Source organism: Manis pentadactyla, chromosome 3, assembly GCF_030020395.1.
Source record: "Manis pentadactyla isolate mManPen7 chromosome 3, mManPen7.hap1, whole genome shotgun sequence".
Classification (NCBI taxonomy): domain Eukaryota; kingdom Metazoa; phylum Chordata; class Mammalia; order Pholidota; family Manidae; genus Manis; species Manis pentadactyla.
Genome location: NC_080021.1, coordinates 9,006,972 through 9,013,820, shown reverse-complemented (window position 1 = coordinate 9,013,820; position 6,849 = coordinate 9,006,972). Strand labels below are relative to the sequence as shown.

The 6,849-nt window shown below is 48.3% G+C and overlaps 1 long non-coding RNA gene across 1 annotated transcript; it reads left to right on the top strand.

The window, feature by feature from the left end:
* Positions 1-4,180: 4,180 nt before the first annotated feature.
* LOC118915114 (uncharacterized) lies at positions 4,181-5,992 on the top strand. The gene is made up of 2 exons (XR_008996121.1): positions 4,181-4,450; positions 5,858-5,992. It is a non-coding gene; the product is annotated as an uncharacterized LOC118915114 (long non-coding RNA).
* Positions 5,993-6,849: the final 857 nt, after the last annotated feature.

The following is a 6,849-nucleotide window of genomic DNA, read 5'->3' as shown; positions in this document are numbered from 1 at the left end:
ATCCTGTACTTGCAGGATGCCCTGTGTGCTGTACGGGGGCTTTGAGTCAGGAAATGGCAACTCACCCCTCCTGTGGCCTGGGCATACCCTGTCACCACCCTGGGGCTCTGGGGCTCACTGCAGCCCAGGCTGAAGGAGTGGGGGCTCTTGGGCATGAATTCCTAATGGTGCATGACTGGAGCACAAGAAACCAAGCTTAACCAGCCATGCACACCAAATAGTTCCCTTCTAACTAGTGTTTGTGTCACTCCATCGGTCAGAGCAAGCCACAAGTCCAAGGTCAGCATTAATGGAATGAGAAAATATACTTCTTTCATGGAGGCTGGAGGGAAGAGTAAATCTGAAATTTATAAAATAGACATATTATTCCCATTAGGCAGGGGAGAAAATTGAATCCCAGAGCGACTAACTGACTTGTCCAAGATCACACAGAGGTAGAGTCAAATTTGAACCCATAGCCTGACTGTAGTGGCAATATGAGACAGGGGCAGAACAGATGAGAAAGGCTGATGGCTGCTGATGACAGGCTTCCTCCTGCATTCTTGGAACAGTGAGGACAGGAAGCAAGCGGTGCACCCTGGTGTACCTGGGATCCAGCCCGACCCTGTCTCCCAGGTGTACGGCCCTGGTCAGGTGCTCAGCTCTTAGGGTCCCAGTCCCTTTAAGGCTGGACAAGAGTAATAAGTCTTAGCTCACAGCCTTGGTAAGAAGTAGGTACAACGAAGCTGAAGTGGGTGACTCAAAGTTTGCCCTTGGAAGGGAAAACATTTGAAATTTTAGAAAATGAAACAGATGGTGAGAACAGCCAACAGTAGAAGGGAGATTTTGTGTTGAGCGGGGAGAGGCACTGCCCATCCCATTTCTCAACTGGCTTTCAGGAACTCCTCCTGTGCAGAGGACCAGCATAGCAAACCTGGTGTGCAAAGAGCCTCACGCCCTGTAGGTTGGACCTGGAGAAGTTGTCGTTTCTGAGCGCTGGAGCCCAGACAAGTCTCTGAAGAACTGGCAGCCCAGGGTGTCTGCCTTTGCACTTTCTCAGGCGTTGTCCTGTCTGTAGCCTCTCAGGGTCTGGTAGAGGGCCTGGCAGTGAGCATGCACTCAGAAACACTGTGTGATGCAGTCACACCCACACTTACAACCTCAGTCCCTCCCTGGGGATGGAGGCTGGGGCATCTTCCAGCTATGTTCAATCAGCTTTTAATAAGCTTATTTTTTCCTTGGCATGCTTTGCCCTAAAAGCTGTTTTCTTTCCCATCCCCACCTCAGAGGTGTGGGCCATTATGACTGCTGTCACACTGCACCAGCACCTGGGCAAGGGCAAGGGCTTCTTATTCTGGTGTCATGCTCTCTCCATCATACCAAGCATGGAGTGTTGCAACAGTCTGTTCATTTGTTCGCTCATTCATTCATTCATTTCATCATGTAGTGAAAACAAAAGGAGAGGATACATCTCAAAATGAGATCTATTTCACATACCGATAACATCACAAGGGGACTTCCTCTGCAGAAACATTTCCAGCCTCTCTGTTGCACCTCCCTTTACTCTCTCCTTCCTCCTGCACCCTTCCTTCCTGGCAAGGAGAAGGGACTGGAGGATATACTGGTTGGTGAGAGGCTAAAAGCAGTGAACTTTCAATCTTTAGTGCAGGCTGCAGTTCATCTGGGTGAAGTTTAGTGTGGTAGGTCCCTCTCTCTCTCTTTCCGTCTTACTCCTTCTTAACAGATAGGAAGCAATGATTCTTTTGCCGCCTGGCAGGTGAGGATGAGCTTTGCAGACTTTCCCAAATCCTTGGGAAGACGGAGGTCTTAGATAACCAGATTATGACTAGGATGCAAGCTAGGTTTTCTAATCAAGCTTTAGCGGTATTAATACTGATCTCTGAAATCTCCACTTCTTTGACACGTGTATATATTTCTTGACTGATTCTGAAATTAGAGGGAAGCATGGCAGTGATTAGCCATCACCCTTGAATCTCAGTAGGGACTGAAGCAGATTTATCAACTGGATCCACGTTAATGTTACTTAAGAGAGATGAGGAAAAAATCATAATTAACATGGAATTACTATGAGTGGCTGGACTGAATATCCCATCTCTGGAGCCTGAGTCACCTGGGATTTCAGGATGTACTGGGGTTGCTCTTTGAGCCCCATCGTGCTTTCGGGTGTGAAGAAGTGCAGTCTGGTGGGCCCTTCTGGCTCCTGGGGATCTTAGGGGATAGCTCTACATTCAAGGCCTTTTGTTTTTCCTCTGCAGGTTAAGAGTAGAAGGTTTAGCAAGGAATTAGGGAGGCTCCAAGAGGAGTCTTTATGGAAACGACCAGAATCCCAAATAGAAAAACAAAATTCTTTGAAAATATTCTGGACTGGAGGACACCGTGTGGGTCATCCATAGTGCTCTGTCTCCACTGCCTGTTAGGGAGCAGTAGGTCCCTGAAGCTGAGCCGGGAAAGTGACGGTAACAATGCGCAACACAGCTGACCCCCCCCCCCCACAAACACTTTGCTGAGAACCTTCCCTGACGCTCTTACAGAATCTCCGCAACAGCCCTTTGGGGTCTTGCATATCCCCCACTTTGCAAATGAGGAAGCATACAGAGAAGATTAGTAACTTACATAAAATTTTTCACATGTTGAATGGTGGAGCTGACATTTGAACTCAGCTCTCTTGGGTTCCAAAGCCAGCTCAGAGCTGCTGCTCTCAATACTAACAATGACAAAGCTGTCTGATCACTACAATTACTCAACAGAAATAATCAGCACCTGCCTGGTGCCCCATAGGTGCCCCTGTGGAGGAGTTATAGGGGCAAAACAGCACTGGCCAGGATCCCCAAGAGTGCCCTGTCTAGTGGCAAAATTGGACTATGTAGAATCACAGAAACAGTGTTAAGGGTACTTTGGAGTAGACCCTTACCTCCCCATTTTACAGGTCAGGAAACTGAGTCCCAGAAGAGGAAGTGAGCTGCCCAAGGCTCACAATGGTGGGACCCAGAAGGGTCATATTCTAAACAGGCTGGGACCGCACTGAGGCCACAGAGGGACCTAGGGGCCCAAATATAAGAAGGCTCTCAAACTCAGATGCTGACGGTGCACTGGCATGGTTCCGAGAGTCAGTGACTCCTTTGTACCATAGGACCCTCCCTCCTGCTTCATCCCAGCCCTGACCTTGACTACAACCCTGACCCCTGACCCTAGGCTTCCACCAGAAAGCCTGTCTTCCTGCATTCCTACCAGGAGCCCTTGCCAATGGCTATTCCTTTCTGTCCTTCCCCCCCCACCCCATAGACTTTTATCAAATTTTATCAGATGAGAGATAAAACACCTTCTGAGGTTTCAAAGCTGATTATCAACCAGCTCAGAAGCTCTAGGGCCGGGGGCTGTACTTTACCCAATTGTCCCAGGTATGGATTGTTTCTCCACTACTGTGTTTAATCAGTCTGAGACTCCAGCGATTTTAAGATACATTCTACCTTTGGAGATGTTAAAATAAAAACAAAATGCCTGTTTTGGACCCAATGAAATAGTGAGAATGATGTGTTTGATGCCTTGTTTGAGCCCCTTTGACAAGTGGGACACCGATGCTCAGAGTCTGAGCGTCTCCTTCTGGGCCACATATCTACCTCGTGCAGCCCTGGCCCTGGGCCCGACCCTCCATCTCCCATCCTGTGCTTCTTTCCTGGGTCAAATCTGACCCTAGAATCATCATTTTTTTCTACTATGCTTTATACAATAAAAATTCTCTTTTTATTGGGGCAATCAGGGGCCCTTCTCTGAAGAGGTGGGACTGGAGCAGGGACAGGAAGGATGGCTTTATTCTGCCCACAGCCATTTCTTATGACAAAGTTAATTCTGACCTTGATTTTGACAGTCTTGGGGCTCTGTAAGAAAGGAGGGGAATAGAAATATGTAAATAACACCACCTATTTTTTTTTAACTCTTTCTTCATGTCATTGTTCTCCTTCCCTCGGGCCTGCAGTGGGTGCCAATCAGAAGGAGTGGCAGCGACAGAATCCAGGCAGCAAGACCTGATTCAGATGCCTCCAGGCGCAGGAGGGCTCAGGCGCCAAGGAGGGCTGCAGGCTGCTTCACTGCCAGGCAGGCCTCAGTGGCTCCCACCCTACATTTGTATGATGAACCAAAAAAGTAAACAAAAGAGAAGCATTACATGTGTCTTTAGGAGACACATTTTCACAAGTCAGCAAAAATCAAGTAAGTTGTACAAATATTTGGTGAATAACCCATGCCTGTCTTTAGAAATGGGAGAAGTCAAAGATCTTCGATGTTTGGTGATGTTTATTCTGAACTGTCCAAATATTATGATTGTACTCAGGCTGTGGAGGTCAGATAGACAAATAAATGCCCGTTCCTCCCACCTCCTCATCACACAGTGCAGAATGAAGTGAGTGTGCAAGATGTGAGCAGACTCTCCTGATGGAATGCTTTGCTGGCCCAGGTATGGAGGAGAGAACATGGGGTGTGGGGGGCCAGGCAGAGCTCCGTTTGAATCCTGTGTGAGTTCTTAGCAATCCGAGTCACCTTAATAGATGTTCCAGCTCTCTGAGCCCCAGTCCCCCCTACAGACCACTGGGGACTTCCGTGAGCTGGCAGGTGTCACTGTTCTTGACACATGGTAGGAAGTCAGTTCATCAGATTTCTCTTCCTCTCTCCTTCCTCATCAAAAGCCCTATTTGCGCCCTCCCCAGTGTCTGCTTCCAGCCCCTTTTGGGCCCTGCGAGACTTGGGGTTCCCAAGATAGAGTGCCTAGAGCACTTGGGTATGGGTATTTTATTTTAGAGGTGGCCTCAGGAAGCAGAAGGGACAGAACAGAAAGGGTGAGACCGGAAGAGGAAAAGCTCACGCAGGGTGCCATGGAGGCCCTGACTTTGCTGGGCTCTCTGAGAGGACCCAGACTGCTCCCAGAGCTGCCCCCCTGAGGAGAGAAGGCCTGGCATTGCCCCACCCATGGGGGGGTTACTCCAGCGGCTGGGGGGCGATTATCCACCCAGCCCCTGCACACCCACACCCAGTTCTTCCGGACTGTGCTCCCGAAATAGGAAACACAAAATCTCTTTTGAATGCGTTTGCCTCCACCTCTGTCCACCACAGCTGTGGCTGAGATCAGATGTGAGCCAAGGAGATTTGACACCAGGTACCACAACCACCTGCTTTGCGAGGCGTAGGACAGTCTTCACGTGAAAAATCTAATGTCCTTGGTCATAAGAGACGGGGCTTTGACCTCTGCTTACTTACCAGCTAAATACCTTATTTGTGAGACTGAACACTTCAAGCTTCAGTTTCCTCATCCATGAACGGGAAGAATAAACGAGGTAGCAAACATGTAAGAATTAGAAGAGTGCCTGGAAGATAGTGGCAACCTCCAAAACATGTTGTGTTATTGTTACTGGTGGTGTTAGCGGCAGTGGCCGCAGCAGTGGGGTGGTAGTGGGTCATGTTGGGAGAGCTATCAGCAGCACTGGGGTCTGCGCTGGAGCCCAGAGATTTACCCACGGTCCTGCCAGCTCTCCAGCCTGGTGATGCAACATGACATCTGTAGACCAGCAGCAGCATCGCCTGGGAACTGGTTACAAATTCAGAACCCCCACCCCAGCACCCCCTGACGTAGGAATCAGAATGTGCATTTTAGCAAGATTCCCTGGGGCTCTGCATGCGTCTTACAGTTCGGGAAGTGTCTGGCCTGGTGAGGGTTGGACGTGGGCACTGAGGCGGCAGCTCTGGGGAGGAAGAGCAGGACAGACGTGAGATGGCTTTAGAGATGGGAGGGCAGGGCTTGGTGACAGTTTCAGTGAGGGTGTGCAGGGAAAGGATGAGTTGCTAGGCTGTCAACCTCTTTCCCTTGCAGTATCTGTGGAGCATCTGGGTAAACTATCCAGGAAGAAGTGGACTCAGTGAGTCTGGAACACCAAGCGGTCGAGCAGGAAGCTTTAGATCTTTGTGTAAAAAGCAGATTATATTAAGAACATGCACTGATCAGACACCTTTGGTGTGGCAGTAATAGGCAAGGTCCTTTCCACACACCATCTGCACATACCTGGAGAGCAAGGTGCAGTTATTGCCCATTTTACAGATGAGAAAACTGATGTGGAGTTGTTTTTGACCTTGATCACTGAGGTAATAAGTAGAGGAGAGAGACTTCAAAACCAAGAAGGCTGAGACCAGAGCATTTGCTTTTCCCAGTGGTGCCGAACTGCACATAGAGGGCCATGAGGTTTCTGGAACATTCCTTTCATTTAATCATTTACTAAGAAATTGCACATGTCCTCTATCTTGACATCCTTAAGCAGACACTAACATTGCTCTTTTCCTTTATGTATGAGAGGAAACAGAGGCTCAGAAAGCTGATGTAAGTGTTGAAGGTCCATAGCTAGCAAGTGATAGAGTAAACATGGAGACATTTCATCACACCACGATGCAGACCCCTAACATGGCTCACCTTTTGACTATAGTGATGTTAGTTGTCTATTCAATATCCATTTTTCTTCCTATTTGTTGATTTTGTTCAGGGTGGCAATGTACCCAGTGTCAAGTGTTGAATCATAATGTTGAATCATTTAGATAGAAGTGTAATGGATGTGATAGCTGGACAGACAGCAGCCATTTTGCAACTGTGAGGCAACTCGTAAGTCTGGGAGAGAGAACAACTAGTAGCAGCTTTGGTCTTTGCTCTCATGGTCAGGCAGCCCAGCCAACACTTGAAGCTCCCTACCTCCGGACCTTTCATATGGAACAAAAAGTACCTATTCGTTTAGCCATTATTAGTCCAGCTTTCTAATATTTGCTTGTGAACACATTCCTGACACATCCTTCTAAAAATGAAGATAGTGGTTATATTTA